We start from the raw sequence: 18133 nt of genomic DNA, 5'->3' as shown, positions 1-18133 counted from the left end.
TGTTCAGTTCATCTCTGCTAGTTCCTCAGAGACCTCCTTGCATGATCAGGGGTTTTTCTGTAGCCCTCATGCCAGACTCAGTATGCCTGCACAAAATCCTCCATTCACTCTTTGCTCCCCAAATGACTTTAACTTATTGATTTTTAAGTTTTTGTTTGTGCATGAATATGATTCTTGAAAATTCTGGCAGCCACATCTTTCTCTTTCCCTCAGGTTGGTCATTCTGGGGGATTTGGCTGAAGCCCTTTTCCATGGTTCCTGCTCTAGTGACAGGTGAACTCTTGTCCTGGTGGCAGGGAACTATGGTCAGAGTGGCTTTCCTGGCTTTCTGTTCAAGACGTTGTCCATCTACAGTTTTCTTAATGGGATCAAAACTACCGCCTTTCTCTTTTAGAAATTGTGATTTGATTTTCCCCACCCCCCCTGTACTGTTACCTCTAGAATTGTCACATAAAACTTCACTGCCCTGCTGAACAGTCACCATACCTCAAAAGCCAGCTAGCCAAACCAGGCCCTATTAATGGTGCTAGAACAACCAAGGGCCCAAAATTTAAAGTGTAATTTTAGTGAATTAAAATTGATACTGGAGGGGAGTCTTGGGAGGTCTTCCCTGACACAGTTTTAAGGTTGTGTCTTGAACAAAGAATTAAGCAAAACATAGAAAAAGCAGCAGGAGAAGTATAGCTTTATGAAGGGAAAGTAAAAGCCAAGACGCCCTCAAGCAGGACTGGATGTAAGAAATGTGATTGACATTGCGGGTTATATAACATTATATTTGCTACATGTGCATCATCTCATGACACTGTTGGAATCGCATGCATGAGATGCCATTCAAATGCATCAGTCCTAGGTCACCTTGGGACAATCTTCTTCCTTAGTGCACATACATGTCTCTAGGGGAATCCTCTACTGGGTGTTTTTATTCCCTGATTGGGTTTTTGTCTTGCCCCTCCCTCCAAGAATGGAGGAGACAGACATCTGCAATACTGGCAGGTGGCAGCAGGAGGGTACCAACAGTGATTGAGCTCTACTGCGGCAGACAGAGCTGAAGGCTTTGGATGTAGAGGCAATCAGACCTTTACAGCCAAGCAAGCAAAAGCGTGAGTTGGAAAGTAGGAATTCTGAGACCTTTGGTGGCAGCAGGATGCCATCTGAGAGGTTGCGGCTCTGAGCTCTCTCAGCAGGCTTCTGGGTACCAGCTGAGCATCTCAGAATGACAACCAAGAGCAATCCATCCCAGAGCAAGGCTGCAGAGAGCAAGTCGCAGGAGAGAGAGCAGCAGAAGTGACGGGCCACTGGTCTCTGGCAGGTGTTAAAGGCTGGGGCAGGAAGGATGAATCTTGAGATGGAAGCAGTGGGGGAATTTGTAGGGAGAAATTTGTCCCTACAAAGCAAGTAGATGCAGCATCTCTTGGCATTCTGAAGGGAGCTCTGGGCAACTTTGGCTGCTGGTGGCTGGTCTCTGAGTGTCTCCTTCTGGCAGGTCTCAAGAGCAGTCTTCCTTTCTTGGAGCATCTAGGAGCTGGCTGACCTAAGGAGGGAGCTGGAGTCTGAAGTCCCTTTTCTCTTTTCCCTTAAAACATCTCAAGGTCCTGCTCATCCAGAGACTGCACATCCTGATATATAGAGATGGGTAGGCTTGATTGTGTATATGCAAATGAGGTGTAAAATGGAACCAATCAGGAGAGAGCTGTCAAATCCAGAAGGGAAAGAGAAAGCCTGTCAAAAGCCATGGGTATTCTCAATTAGCACCACTGCTCTGTTCCCTTTTCCACCTCCCCTCAGTGCTGCTGTGGAAGCAGGAGGAAAGTGGGGGCAACCTTGCTCCCCAGATCCACTGGGCTTATTGTGGTCTATAGTTTGGGCTTAGTTTTGGCTTCTGAGGTCTTCATACCAGGCTACTACAACAAAAGTTCCTGTCATCACCAACACAGGGGATCTGCTTCTGCAACTCCCTCCAGGGCTAATGCCATGAGAACACTGGTGCTGTTGGTACAAGTCCCCAAGTCCAAAGGCCAGAGAACCTAATTGTGATGATTTGAATAAGAAGGGCCCCTATATGCTCATATATCTGAATGCTTGATCACCAGGGAGTGCCACTGTTTGAAGGGATTAGAAGGATTAAGAGATATGGCCTTGTTGGAGGAAGTGTGTCACCAGGGATAAGCTTTGAGGTTTCAAATACCCATGCCAAGCCCAAAGTCTGTCTCTCCCTTCTTCTGTCTGTCTACAGATCAGGATGTAGCTCTCAGTTACTGCTCCAACACCATGCTCCCCACCATGATGATAATGGACTAATCCTCTGAAATTGCAAGGAAACCCTCAATTAAATGCTTTCTTTTATAAGAGTTGCCTTGGTCATGGCGTCTCTTCACAAAAATAGAACAGTGACTATAACACCAAGATGTCCAGAATCATAGGAAGAAGACCTTTTTGGCCCATTGGCCACATGTCCAACACTCCAAAGAAAAGGTCCACTTTTTGTTGTTATTTTTTTTTTTCTCGTAACGTTCCACAGCACCCATTGCACACATCAGTATTTATAGCATCTCCCATTGCGCGCTGTGTCGTTGGACAAGTTACTTAACCTCTCTACACCTCAAGCTATTTGTCTATAATAAGCAGAAAATAAATACCTCTCTCTGAGACTTATTACAAAGAATAGATGAGACAAGGGCCATTAAGCCTTTAGTACAGGAGCTGGCAGGCAGCACACACTAATAAAACTCAGCTCTGATTGGTGGTGGAGGCATCAGTCACCACAATAGGTGGGGACTGCAATCTAAGCACATGGAAAACAGAGGCAGAAGGACCACAAGTTCAAGGCCAGCCTGGTGCACATAGTAGAGCCCTGTTTAAAATATAAATATGGGCAGACAATGGCAGTACAGCCCCGGGGGAGCCCTGTTGAGAACCCATTGTTCATGGCACGACAGAGGAGAGAGGCCTTTCAACCAAACCCATTACTCATGGCAATGGACACTTGCAAGTGACGGTGAAGGGAATAAAGGGTGAGATGTGTGACTCCCGGCCACACCACAGCTTCCACACCAGATTCTTCTCCCTTCTTTTCTCTTTTCTTGCTTTGCTTTATTTTGCTTAGTTTGTTTGGTCTAGTTTTAGGTTTTTATTTTAAATTTTGTTTTGTTGTGGGGGGGGGAGTTTGCAAGGGCAGCAGGTAGATGTGGGGGTGGATAGAGAGACAGGTAGGATTTGAGATGCATGATGAGAAATCTGCAAAGAATCAATAAAAGTTAACTTTAAAAACATACACATGGGGGCATAAGAAAAAATGAACTACAACAGATACCTTGAAAGGGTGTGTTTCACTCACCATCTTGCCAGTGAGGAAGCTGATATTCAAAGAGTGATGGAGGCGGGTGATGTTAACCCAGCATGGGATGGTGCGGTGAACCTGGAACTACACCCACGCGGTGCATTCAAGGTGATGATTCATGAAGCACCTGGCCCAGCACAAGCTCTTACCAAGGGGAGTTGTCCGTCCTTGTTAAGTGTTAACCACCAGGGAGATGGGCCTTTGGGTGTGCTTGTTGGGATTATCTTGGTGGTATCAGTTGAGGAGGGGGAGACCTGCCCACTGTGGGTGTGTCCATTCCCTGGGCAGCGCTCCTGGACTATCTGGAGTAAAGAGAGGAGTCAAGCGCATGCACTCCTCGTTCTCTTCAGGCTCCTGCTGCCTTGACCTCCCCACCATGGATGAAGACTTGAAATGTGAGGCAAACAAAAACCCCTTCTTTTTTGTTTTTGTTTTTCAAGACAGGGTTTTTCTGTGTGGTCCTGATTGTTCTGGAACTCACTCTGTAGACCAATCTGACCTCAAACTCAGAGAGATCTGGAGATCTGCCTGTCTCTGCCTCCAGAGATTAAAGGCGGGGACCACCAGCACCCAACAAAAAACAAACAAACCAAAACCGCTTCTTACATTTTTTTCTTTTACTTTCGTAATATAATTAAATCTTTTCCCCCTTCCCTTTCCTCCCTCCAGCCCTTCCTTCCTTAAGTTGCTTTTGTGAGGCATTTCACCGCAAGAAAGTGAACGAAGACATCATTGTTTCTACTGCTGTAGCACATGTCTGCTTGTCCCATTAACTTTAACTGAATGCAGACAACATGTGGGTCAGGTCCTGTCAAGAGCCCAAAGAACACAAAGATGAAAGAGAGAGCCTGGGTCGAGGCCAGCCAGCTCCTGAGATTAGAATCTCTGAAAATTAATAATCACAGTGCAAAGAACCCACAGGTTAGGACTGGGGTGCAGTGGGGAGCAAGGACTCGTGTGATTCCTCCCTGGGGACTGCTGGTGCAGGCAGACTTTTCTGTCCTGCCAGCCCACTCCCAAATAACCATACAGAGACTTACTATTAATGTTGGTAACTTAGGCTTGTTACTAACTAGCTGTTACAACTTAAATTAAGCCATATTTCTTATCTGTGCCCTACCGTGTAGCGGTACCATTTTTTTTGCCCCCCAGCACAGCATGTTCATCTCTTGCTTCCTCTGAGGCTGGTTGGTGACTCCGCCCTCCTTCCTCCCTGCACTCTCTGGTTAGGCTCTCCCACCTAACCTCTTCCTGCCTAGCTATTGGCCAGTCAGCTCTCTATTAACAACACATATTCACAGTGTATAAAAAGGATTATTCCACAGCACACTGGGGCTACTTTTCATCTCATGCCCCCCCCCACAAGTCTTTCTCAAGGAGCCCAGGATTGCTATCCCTTTCCTAGAGTTTGTCCCTGCAAATCCCATCATCCTTCAGATCCACCCAGACCCAGATGCCACACCCTACCCGTTTTCCTCATGTGACTCAGTGGTCTTTCCAGGGTTACCATATGAGTCCTGGCTCATCAGTTTCATAGACCCTGACTTGTTAGGGGCTCCGCAGGGTTGGCTACCAGAACATGCCATAGACTCCAGATGTTGCTATCTTTTCTTTTTAATTGATTTATTTAATTTTATGTGCATTGGTGTGAAGGTGTCAGATTCCCTGGAACTCAGATGCAGACAAGTGTGAGCTGCCATTGTAGGTGCTGGGAATTAAACCTGGGTCCTCTAGAAGGACAGCCAGTGCTCTTAACCACTGAGCCATCTCTCCAGACCCTGTATGTTATCATCTTGCAGGTGGGCCTTGGTAAGTCTTCCATCATTTTGCTGGCTCTCTCTGTGTGACTACATTGGAAATTTCCTTGGGTTTCTCATAGCACCTGGCCTAGCCCTTGCATCATGAGTGCCTGTCAGGGATCCTCTCAGACAAAAACAACAGAATAATCAGCTGTCAGTGTTTCAGACCAACAGGGCTATTTTCCCTCAACACTAGGAGCTGATGTACAATGACTTCTGTGCTGAGGATTCAGCAGTACAGAACCAGTACTTCTGCGACTGTGGCTTTTCCCTCAGGCTCAAACACAGCAGCCCCAGCTCCACACTGAAGGAATGGAACAGTGTCACTCACTTCTATCCTGGACCCTGATCCCCCTACTTAATTGACCACTACTGTGTCCTGTGATATCCCTAGACTCTGGAGTTGGTGAGACGGATTAGCTATTCATGTTTCCTCAAGTCATGTGTCGATATTCTTACCAGCAAGGTGACAGTTGAGGAAGTTGGCCCTTGGGAGGTGATTGGATCCTGGGGACCAAGCCTTATGAAAGAGACCCTGGGGAGTCCCCTCGCCTCTTCTACCATGTGAAGTCACATGAAGAGACAATGGTCCAGGAAACTGGGTGCTACTGTCTTGCCTGCAGGCTGTCCAGCCTCTAGACCGTGAGGAAGACCTTCTGTTGTTTACAAGCTACCAAGAACGGGGCATTTTTGTCATAACAGCACAAATGAAATGGGGTATTTGTGGATTGAAAAATTCTCTCTTATGTTTCCAAGGTGAGGGCTGGCTTTAACTCAGCTGTTACTTCGACAGTGCAGACTGCTTGGCACCTACCATTCGTGGTTGTGTTCAAGCTCCACCATCAACTACTTACAAAGCATTTCCAAGGTGAAGGAGGCTGGGAATGGACATGGTGTTAGAGAGCCAGCTGACAGGGTCTATTGTACCAGAGCAGATCAATGCATCAATGCATCAATGTATCAATCAATCAATCAACCAATCAGAAGGAGGTGCAACCAAGACAGCACACAATAGAAAGGGCTCTAGGGGTCTGGTCAGAGCTAGCATGGCCCCTGGGTTAAGGCTTAATGAGAATTTGCCCCCAACTTTCCTCTGGCCCTTCTTCCCCTTCCTCATGCTCTTACGGGCTCCTTGAAAACGAGGTACAACACTTCATGACAGGAGCAAATGGGCAGGGGTCTGTCTCTTCCCGGTCCCTGCCCCCATCCTGTCCATATAAGATTGATAAATGAAACCGATACCTTTCAACAGCGTAATTTTCATATTTAATGAGCGTGACTCAAAAACTATTACATTAATTAGTCAAATCCCACAAACCGTTAATGGTGCACTCAGTAATTAATATTGTATTCAATTAAAAAATGACCTGTTTGGGGGTTGCTTCCAGGTTAGGGAGATAGGGGCATTGTGCCTTTACCTGGCCCGGTTCCCCTGCAGAGGATGGTCTTTCTTTTTTTTCTTGTGACTCATAATGGGAGAGATCCCCACGAGAGCCTGGTTCCCCCTCCCATCGTCCACCACCCTGGCCAGGGACCGGCATCCCTCTGTCTCAGGTTCTCCCCTCTGCCTTTCCCTCTCTGCAGTACCGACAGCTTACTCGCTGTGATTTATGGGAGGGCCAAGCACAAGGCTCACAGACTGGAAAATTTCCAGTTTACACAAGAATTCCCTGAAAAATGAGCTTGGTTAATTTATTTCTTTCATTAACGAGTTGGAACTATGAGATAATCTTCCTGTGTGCCCCTCCAGTACCCACCCCACATGTGCCCACCCCTCAGACAGCTGCCAAGCTTGACTTTTGCCTCTTCCTTGCCCACACAGCAAGCAAGCGCGGGGGGGGGGGAGGATGAGGGGCTGACCTCAATGGGTCTTTGCCTGGTGGCTCCTCTGTTGGGACTAGGAGCCTTTAGCCAATCAGGAAGGCCCATATCATCTACCCTAGGAGTGATCAGGTCTGGAACACAGATCCCAGCATGGTGTTGGTTCAACTTGTTTTCAGAGGGTGCACAGCTCTTTGTCAAGTGAGTGGCTACTGCCAATGGCCTTCTGTCTGCCTGATACCACGCTCTCCACCCTGTGGGCCCTGGGCAATCATGAGTCCCTTTGCAACCACGAGTCCCAAATTAAATGCCTTCTTTTATAGGTTGCCTTGGCAATGGTGTTTTATCACAGCAACAGAAAAGCAACCGAGGCAACTACTATAACATTAGAGTGGTCAGGACAGGTAAAGGAATGGTTCATCTCTGTTGTCATCATCTAGGAGACTCACCTAAGGGTGGGCCTGTGACGGTGTAAGCAGCGAGGCTTAGCTGAGACGGGGAAAACTCAAATGTGGACAGCACCATCCTACGGGCTGGCACCTTGAGCTGAAGAAAAAGGGGGAGAGGATGGAGTCAAGCAGACCCCAGAATTCATCTGTTTCCTGATTCACCAACATGTGAGCAAGCAGCCGCTCTCTCCTGTCAACACAGCCTCAAGCTGCTGTTGCCATGGCCATGACTTCACCAATATTATGGATTGGGCTGTCACAGTGAACCCTTCCACCTTTAAATTTTTGTTTTGTTTTGTTTCTTGTCATGTCACTAACAACGTCATGACAGTGATTTGGGGACACCCACACCACTCACGGTTGTAGACTCAGAAGACGGCTGGCTCTAAGGCTTACTTACTCAGGTTCTCAAGAGAGCCACACACTCTGTCTAATCTTAGGTGTTTCCACTTTCAAAGCAAAGATGGGAATAACCACCCTATAGCATGTTACTCACAGTTAAGGAACAAGGAACAAGGAGTCTACAGGCTGAGGCAAGTGCAGGACCTAAGAAGGGTCTGGGTTTTATGTGACATCTAGGATTTGGTTGGCACAGTCCTTGGCCCCCAAACAAATATCTCAGTGAACAATATTTTATAGTTCATTTGACAGTGAAATCCATAATCATATGGTATACTTGAATGAGCAGACACTGTTATATCCTAACTAAAGCATAAAGAAGAAACCGAGTGAACATAATACTGCTTTTTAAAAGCAAGATGTTAAGCATAATACATATTTTAAGAAGTAAAACCCAGGTCATTAATAATAAATAACCCATGTTTTAATCTGTGGATGATGGAGAGCTGGAGATGGTTGGTGACGTTGAGGAAAGTCTGCAGATACCTGAAGCTCTCTGTTTTGATCAGAGCTCCCATGTGAGATAGCTCCAGCAGGAAACCACACTGTGGGAACACAGCGCTTCTCTGTATTTTTTCCCCCAGCATCTTGTGAGGCTGAAATCACTTCAAAAGAAAAGTTTCAAGCTTGCAACTACTTGTTGATTCACTGTTTTTTTTTGTTTGTTTGTTTGTTTGTTTTTGTTTTTGTTTTTTTAATGAGAGAGTCTCATGTAGCCCAGGCTGGGCTCTAACTTAGCTATGTAGCCAAACTCTGCATCTTTCTGCCTCCACCTCCTGAGTGCTAAGACCACAGGAATGTACAACTACGCCCAGCTCACTGTTAATTTAACAGCTACAAATACAGGCAGACCCTGCCAAATAGACAAAATACCTTGGTGTTCCCATATGCAGCTTCATCATCTGAAACAATACTCAGTTCTTTTTTGTTGTTGTTGCTGTTTGTTTGTTTGTTTGTCTTTTGTTTTTGAGACAGTGTTTCTCTGTGTAATAGCTTTGGTGATCCTGAAACTTGCTTTGTAAACCAGGCTGGCCTCAAACTCACTGAGATCTGCCTGCCTCTGCCTCCCAAGTGCTGGAATTAAAGGCATGCACCACCATTGCCCTGCCAGTAACCAGTTCTTATCAATGTCCTCAACAACAAAATCCAGTTTCATCTTAATTTACAAGAGTTGAACTAATGGAAAATTTGGAAACATTAATATTAAAAACAAACAAACAAACAAAAAACCCCAAAAAACTCTTTGTAAACACAAAGTAATGTTTAAAACAGGAAGTTCTAGACTCTTTAGACTCTCCTAGATCGTTTTTCACCTATGTGACCAAAAGTCACAAGGTGGTCTTCCTTGTGCATCTTATGCTATATGTGTCCAAGAAGAGGTCTCCCTAGACAGACCAACTGATATCCACAGGTAGAGTGTCTACTATTCCTTCCCAGAAGGAAGAAACTTCCTCCAGAGCCACAGGCTCCTGCTAGACCTCTTTGCTCCCGACACTGTGGCCCCTTTCTTCACACTGATAGCCATGACTTTGGATCTGCAATGCCAGCCTCCCCGAGTCACCCCCTTGTTAGGAAGTAGCTCAATGTGCTCTTCTAAGATGTTTCTTTGGATCTGTATTCCATTAGTGTCTGAACACCAGTGTCCGTGGTGGTTAATTGACTGACCAGCTGACAGGATCCAGGATCACTAGAGACCAGCCTCTAGGCATGCCTACATAGGGCTGGTCTCGGGCACATGGGTGAGAGATTTTTCTTGGTTAGCTTAATTGAGATGGGAAGACCCATACTAAATAGGAGATCCAAGCAAAAGCCTGATGGGGGATGCCCTTCTGTATGCTATGAATATATGTTTCTCTTACTGGTTGATGAGTAAAGCTGTTTTGGCCAATGGACAGGCAGGATATAGCCAGGCAAAAAGTATATGAGGGACTACCAGACCAGGAGAATGCTGGGAAGAGAAATGCAGAGAGTCTTGAGGGAGAGGCCATGTAGCTGCTGAAGGAGTAACATTCTGGAGCATTACAGGTAAGCCACAGCCTCTTGGCAATGCCTAGTTTAATAGAAATGGGTTAATAATCAAGAGAGAGCTAGCCTTATTGAAGCCTGAGCCATCAGCCAAACAGTTTATAATTAATATAAGCCTCTCTGTGTTTATTTGGGACTAATCAGCTGTAGGACTGGGTGAGACAGAAACTCCATCTTCAAAAGCCTTTTACCTATTTGCCTTCATCTGCAGCTGAGAATGCTGCTGCCATCAGGATCCGGCTTCATCAACCTTCCAATGTGGAGTGAAGGCCACAGCAGCTGTACAGGAATCGTTTAGACCTTGGGTACCAGATTGGGACCACTAAGGCATCCAGCCTCATGGAGTGAGCAGGTACCTGGTTCTCAGCCTCTCTTGCATGCAGGCAGCCATGGTTTACATGATGTAAACCAATCATATATATATATCTCCAATGTCTCCTCGAAAGAACCCCGACTAACATAGCATCATTTTCAGGAATGAGCCATTCAAAGCCAGGCATCAGGACCTAATTTCCTGGATATAGCCATCATCTTCCAGGGAGAATTACTAAATTTGGAGAACATGAGACATGTGTGCTCTTCAAATCCAATCCAGTACCTAGATGAAGTTTGCAAATGATGGTTCACAACCTGTTGGAAAACTTGGCCAACAACCTGATTTGTCAATAGAGCTTTATGGAAACAGGGCTGAGCACATGTTTGAATACTATTTAGGTTTGCTGCTGACGGGAAATTTCTGTTCTCCTAAGCCTAAAGCTTTTATTTGATCCTTTCCAAAACAGTGTTTGCTAACTCCTGGTTCATACAGTCACAGAGGCTCTATATAAAGGAGGACACACTATGACATTTACCCTTCTGTGGTAGGATTTCACAGGGAGGCCAGCCAGGCCTGTCTTTTGTCCCTCTAATCTCCACCTTCTGCTCCAAACTTCCGGCTTTATCATTGGAAATCTCTTGATTCATCTCTCATTAGCACCTAAGGTTGCTTGGGCTGATGTGGCAGTTGAGCCCTGAACTCCTTTCCCAGCTCCCACTGGTCCTTTAAGTTACATCTCTGGAGCTCTCAACCTTTGTTCTGCAACAGGGACACTGGGTGGATGTCCACTGCCTCTTTGGGGGTGGGCATCACTCAGGAACTTGGCTCTGTGGTGAGTGAAGGCCAGCTACAAGCCTTCCAATCAGGAGGTAACAATAACCAAATCTCATTGTTGTTATTATCACCCCCTTTGGGTTCCATCAAGACCTAGAACACTCCAGGTTTTATAGAACCTTTGGACCTGTCATGAAGACCATAGAGAAGTCCCCTTCCTTCACTTTCTTCCTGTTCTCTATCCTGGAACACCGTGGTTAGCACTCTAGAGCAGGTGACACTGTAATTCTAAAGCTCTCTAATGAGTTCTTAGTTACACAGACACTTAATAGAATTTCCTGAGAAAGATGTTGAGTCTACATAACTCTAGACCTCCTACTGACTTGGACATACTTGCTGCCAATAGACAAAGATGTAATTGCGGTGTGGCCGGCCTTCCATCTGAAGCAAACAGCCATGCCACTGGAGAGCTGGGATGCTCTGTTGCTCACAGTTGTGCCTGGGCCTCTGTCCTCGAAAGGACCCTAAGGTGCCATCAGTCACATGTCTCTAGGTCTCTAACAGGAAAGGGGCATTGAGTAGTGGTTCTCAAAGCTGCCCATGCCCTTATCCTCTGAAGGGGATCGAAGGTCTCAGTGACATTTAGGTCACTCATCAACTGACCTTTACAGGAAGATCTGCTGGCTTGTCTGGTGGCCCCATAGAATCATGAGGGTCTTCAAAGATGGAAGAGGGAGGCAACAGAGGAGTCAGAAGGTTGTGACTTGGGAGGGACATCTGCCATTGCTGGCTTTGAAGCAGAGGGAGGAAATACGGAGCTGGGAATGTATTTCCTAGGTAGAGCATCTGCCTAGTGTGTGTGAAGCTCTGAGCTCCATGCTGGAAAAACAAAACATTGCAGAGTGATCTCTAGGAGCCAGAAAACAGCTAGGAGATGGCCCGAGGTGGAAGGGCTTGATGAACAAGCCTGGTACTCTGAGTCCAGGAACCACGTAAAGAACAGAGGTGCACATCCATAACCCCAGCACACCTATGGGACAGTGGGAGGCTGAAAAGGAAGAAATGGCTGGAAACCTATGGATCAGCTAGCCTGGAATGTGCTGCACAGCAAGAGAGAGCTTGTCTCCAAAGCCTAAGGCAAGAACTGACTCCCCAAAATTGTTCTCTGACCTCTACAGCCACACCAAAGCATCCATGTGTCCTACTCCCTCATGCAAGAACACATGCAAAGTTAAAATTCTATTTCTACAAACTAGAAAATGCAGGAGATGGGATCTTTCCAGAGCTATTAGGGAAAAAGAATCTTACAAATACGTTGGTTTTGATCCAGAGAAACCCATGCTGGGTGTTTATCTCCCAGAGCTATAAGGCAATAAATCTGTTTTTTGTTTTTCATGGCATTTTCCAAGTAGCAACTTGTTGCAGCAGCCAACTTGTTAGTCAGGCTACTCACCGGAGGAGCCCGATTCAGCAACCAAGGCTCCAGCTTAGGACCTGGCTGGTCCTGCACTGTAAGCATCATTATGGGAAAGGCTTCCAGGAGACAGAGCACAGCTGGTTTTCCCACAGCAGCCTCTGCATCAGCCAGTGCACCCCCCTGCACCTGGCAGAGGGTGAGGACCATAAACATTCTCTGGGGGAGGGGACAGTGAGCAGAGGGACCTCCTATGGACTCCATGAGGAACTGTGTGACCCCTATTATTTCTGCCCCACCCAGGCATCTCCTTTCTCCTCTGTCCCCCAGCAGCATCAGGTTTTCTCCTAAGAGCACAGCCTGGTCCCCTTTTGAAAGGACCAGCAGAGCACTGAATCTCTGCCCCACCTCTGGCCATAGACATTGATTCGGACACCTGCATATGGATCCCCTCTTCCAGTTCAGGCATCTGAATTTTGGACAAATCCCCTAGCATGTACCTAAGACTGTTCCAAGCTTGTTCCCATTTGGAGAAAATTCCTGGGGGTTGTTCATGCAGAACTCCACAAATGCCTTTCCTGGAGGCAGATTTTTAAACTCAGGAACTTATGAGAGCAAGAAAGGGATTGTTCCAGAACACAGGGACCTCTATGGTAATAGGCTATAGGTAGTTTGGGTAAACATATAAATATATTTGCTTAAACAACAACAACAACAACAACATTGGAGCAGGTTGGTGGTGGCACATACCTTTAATCCCAGCACTCAAGGGGGAGAGGCAGGCAGATCTCCATGAGTTCGAGGACAGCCTGGTCTACAGAGTGAGTTCCAGGACAGCCAACACTACACAGAAAACCCTGACTAGGAAAAACAGAAAACAAACAAACAACAACAAAACAGTAATGATAACAACATTATGGAGACAACCTACTTTATTTTTGGTCCGTTTCATGCAGGTACCAGTTCCTGAGAACCACAGGCCCAAGCCGCAGTACCGTCTGCTGTCCACTGCCAACCCTGAAGGCCAGAACACGTGAAGACTTCATTTTGCTTTGGAGGATCAGGGCCAAGAGGCTTTTGGGGCCCCCTGGGGACAGGTAGTCAGTGTCCCCAGTGGGAAAAGCTGAGTTGGAGCAGCTAGGCCTTTGCATGTTTGCTGGACTGTCCCTTGGAGAGAAGTCATTCTCTCTCCTGCTCCGGGGAGCACACGGGGAGCCACCTCCTCAGGCTGGAGCAGGCACTGTGATTGGCTCTTCTGGAGTCCAGTTGGGGAGCCAGCCATTCTCTCCCCTGCTCCAGGGAACTCACAGGGAGCTACCTCCTCAGGCTGGAGCAGGCACTGTGATTGGCTCTTCTGGAGTTGCTGGCAGGTGCAGCTGCAGTTGCTGATGCTGCCCATCCCCTCTGATAATGGAGCTCTCTGAAGTGAAAGAATGAGTGGGAGCAGAGGGGAGGAGGGGAGGGCAGTGAGAAAGAGGGGAGCCAGGTCTTTGCTTCCAGTTTCCTACCTGTAATCCACAGCATAATTAAGGCATGCCACACACAGAAACCAAGCCATGGAAACAGCCCCGAAGACACGAACACCTGTGGATAGATATTCAAAATGTGACAGACCCATGCAATGGAATACCGTGAGGCCATGAAAGGGGATGAAGGTCTCACACCGCCGCAACGTGGATAAACTTAAAGTGCCGATGGCCAGAAGGCAGCCTTCACCCTCCCCTTCTGCTCCTCAACTGGCCCGAACACCTCTGCTGGCCCTGCTGCCCAGCAGCCCTTCAGTCAGCAGCCAGACCTCAGCTGTCCCTTCCTTCTGTCTAAGCTGGTTTCTAGCCATCTAATTTGGCACAAACCCTGGGGGTTTGGGGACTGGTCCCTGTCCTGCTAGGGCCCTGGCAGGGTTGTCACCAGGATGGGGTTGAAGTCCTTAGTGTTCAGTTTTTCCTGACTGGCTGTCCATCATCCAATTCCACCTCAATGCCACTCCAGTCCACTAGGCTCTGAGTTGTTTCTTCTCTGAGGATTCAAAGTGATCTGAGGGGCTTCCTACTCCTGTCTCTGCAGCCTGCATCTCCAGGTCACTCTGAAGCAGGCCTCCATCTCTGCACGGTGGCCATTGTGAACTGCAGTTTCTCCCTCTCCATTCCCGCATGGCCTCCACCCTCTGAGGCTGCACACGTGTGTACAGAGGTAGACGGCCCGCACACGAAAGGCATAGGAGCTCATTGCAAAGCCTCCTGCTGCATGCAGCTGGACTCTAGACCCAACAGTGTCTCTGCTCCATGTCTAAAACATGAGCCCAGGGGGCAAGGGTATCTCTCTATATATATCCCAGCTGTCTCTAAAACTAGAGGTTAAGCACCAGCTTGTCTAACTTCAAAACCTATTTTGAAATAACTGCGCATCTGTGTTGTAGACTGAGTTTTATCTGACCATGGTCTTCCATCTGAAAACAAATCTTTGCAGATGCAGTCAAGCTAAGGTGAGGCCATGTTGGTGAAGTCTCAATGAGAGAGAAATTGGAGTACAGATACAGGGAGGTAGCCCCAGTCTGCCCACATGGCCAGAATCTGCAGCAGAACGAACAGTGTTCCTATCAAAATGACATGTCACACACAATAGCCATGGAAATATCCCAGATGTCATCATGGATGGATGGATAAACAAAATGAGGTAGTAATTAATTATAATCTCAAAAATAAAGTGAAATAAAACAAAAAAAGTGTAGTATAGTACTAATAGAATGTTATGAGACCATTAAAAAAAAAAAAACCCGAAGGTCTCATATATGCTACAATGAGGGTGGACTAGAAATGCTGTAAGACACAGAGGTTAAGCCACCAGGAGCCAAGCTGAAGCAGAGGAAACCAAGAGGGGCAAGGAAGGCCCCTGGTACAGGCCTTCTGTAGCCAGCAAGGCAGACTCTGGTTCCAACTTGTGGCCTCCAGGAGCCTGAGAGAATAAATATCTATCTTTGAGCCACCCGTTGGTGACACCTAGTTACAAAGACCCAAACACACCCTGTAGCACCACAGAGAAGCGTGTGTGAGCGTCTGGCTTTCAATGCTTCACGGAATTGCTGAGTATTGGAAAGGTAAAGCATGTGAGAGACGGGGTTTAGAATCAGCGAAGCACCAATCACACACGACTGGGAAATAATTCTACCACCACCACGGCAGGGCTGGTCAGCCATCAGGCAGCCCTGATTTGTACCTGATGAGGGTTCCTCCCATTCTCCTTTCTCTCCACCCCTCCTTTCATTCCCGGAGTGCTTCGCAGGAACCACGCCAAAGTCTAGTTAAGGGAAAGGGACTAGTTAACCTGGCTTCAAAGCCAGGCTAGCAATATAGAGTAAGCTTCACCCCCAGGAACCCAGAGACCCCAGTTTCCCTCCCAGGTGTGTGAGTGCACCCATGTGCACCCTAGGGCATAGGGAGAGAACCAGTGATATTTCACACAAATGAGAAATGTTATTCTGCAGATTAAAGCCTCGCCGAGCCTGGTTTTGTCCTTATTTATGCTTCTCCATTTCCCTCCACGCTGACATGGGTGCCCACGCCAGCGAGCACTGAAGGACGTAATTGGAGTGGTGAAGGATGGTGGAGGGGCCCAGAGGCTCCCTTCGAAGGCCTGCCCCTCTCTCTGCCCCCATCCGTCACCATCTAATGTGACAAAGTTTTTATCGGGCACTGAGGCACGAGAGATTAAAAGTAAATACTGCAATCAGCAAGCAGCTCAGTGGGGCAGGGCGGGGGCGGGGGGGGGGGGACACAGAGCTCTTCACAGTGAGCTGTGCCACCCACAGGGCAGCAGAGTGGAACCAGGCCAGCCAGATGGGGTTGGGGGCGGGGCTCCAGGCTGACAGGGCGTGAGGACACTGGCCCAAACAGAAGCACCTTTAATGACCCTAAGAGAAACAAGAGAGCATTTTACCGTGTACCAGGCTTACACATACAAATTTTCTAATTTAATCTTCAGGATAATAAAAGGAAACTGGAATAAACTCCTTCCTTAACGAGTGAACAATCTAGAGTCGGTGAAGTGGTTCAAGGAGTAAGGGCACTTGCTGCCCAGCCTGACAACCTGGGTTTGACCCCAGGGACCCGCAAGGGTAGAAGGAGAGATCAGGCTCCTGCTAGTTGTCCTCTGACCTTCACATGCACGTGCAAACGTGCAAACACACACACACACACACACACACACAGAGAGAGAGAGAGAGAGAGAGAGAGAGAGAGAGAGAGAGAGAGAGAGAACAAATGTAATTTTAAAAGGCTGGGATCTGGAGAGATGTCTCGGTGACGAAGAGCACTGACTACTCTTCCAGAGGACCTGGGTTCAGTTCCCAGCACCCACACGGCAGCTGCAACACCAGTTACAGGGAATCCTATGTCTCTCTTTTGGTCTCCATGAACACCAGGCACACACGCAGTGCACATACATATATTTGGGCACACACATGTGCATAACACAAAAATAAATAAACCTTAAAAAAAAAAAAACAACAGAAAAACAAACCTTGTGGGGCATTGGTGGCACACGCCTTTAATCCCAGCACTCGAGAGGCAGAGGCAGGCAGATCCTTGTGAGTTCGAGGTTAGCCTGGTCTACAGAGTGAGTGCCAGGACAGGCTCAAAAACAAAACAGAGAAATGCTGTCTCAAAAAACCAAAACCAAACCAAACCAAACAAAAAAAAAAAAAAAAAAAAAAAAAAAAACCTTTGTGGTCCACAGAAATCTAAAAATGTGGCTGTATCCACAGTGCTGGTCCACAGCCTACAGAGCCCTCTCTCCTCTCCTCCCTTTCTGTATTTTGGAGTTTGTAAGGTTCAGTTTTCCATAGAAGAAACTGTCCGTCCCATTTTCATATATTGTATGAAACCACAAACTTCTACCACATATTCATTCATTCATTCATTCATTCACTCACTCACTCATCAGCCAGTTTGTATATTTATTTAGCCATTGCGCTCCCAGTTGGTATCCCTATCATCTACAATACTACTTACTATACAGTATGTTCTCAGGAAATATTTGTCTTACTGGCTGAATGAAGTGTGTGTGTGAGTGAGTGTGTGTGTGTGTGTATGAGCACTTGCCCATGTGTGTGCATGTATTCCTGATCACTGTCCTCTTCTATTGCTCTCCATTTTTTAAGGTGGTTTTCTCAATGAATCTGGAGCTGGTAATTGGCTAGACAGGCTGTCCATTGAAACACAGGGATCCCCGCCCCCATCTCCCTCTGCCAGGGACCACCCCAGCCAGGTATGGGGGTCCCTGAGATGAGGGTTCTTGAAGACTAGGTAGGTAAGGATTCGGCACTGACAAATAGAAACAAACACAGAGGCAATTTGAATCTGAGTGTATTTTGCAGCTTTCAAGCAAGGCCTTTTACCCAGGATATAGAATCGCTTCTCAGAAATTGTGTTCATTGAAGCAAATCCTGATCGAACAAATGACATCATCATTGTTAGATACAGTAACCTACAACTTATTTAAAGCTAACAATAAATCAGAAAATCATTCAAGGCTAATCACAACTAACGCCTATTTTCTAAGATCAGGTTAATATTTTTTATGGTCAGTTATTGTTTAATATTTGTTGCCTAGCTCTTAAGAATCTTTAAAATATTGAGCTAATTTGACTTTTTCTTATCAAAAGCCTTTCTTTACAAAATGTTTAAACCTACTCTCACTTACACAAGTACAGCCATATGAAGTTTTATTGTTGGGAAAGTTTTCATCAATATTATTTGTACTTATGTGAATGATGTGAATGATTTGAAAAGTTCTGGTTTTCCT

This window comes from Phodopus roborovskii, unplaced genomic scaffold, assembly GCF_943737965.1.
Source record: "Phodopus roborovskii unplaced genomic scaffold, PHOROB, whole genome shotgun sequence".
Classification (NCBI taxonomy): domain Eukaryota; kingdom Metazoa; phylum Chordata; class Mammalia; order Rodentia; family Cricetidae; genus Phodopus; species Phodopus roborovskii.
Note: the sequence above shows the minus strand (reverse complement) of the source record.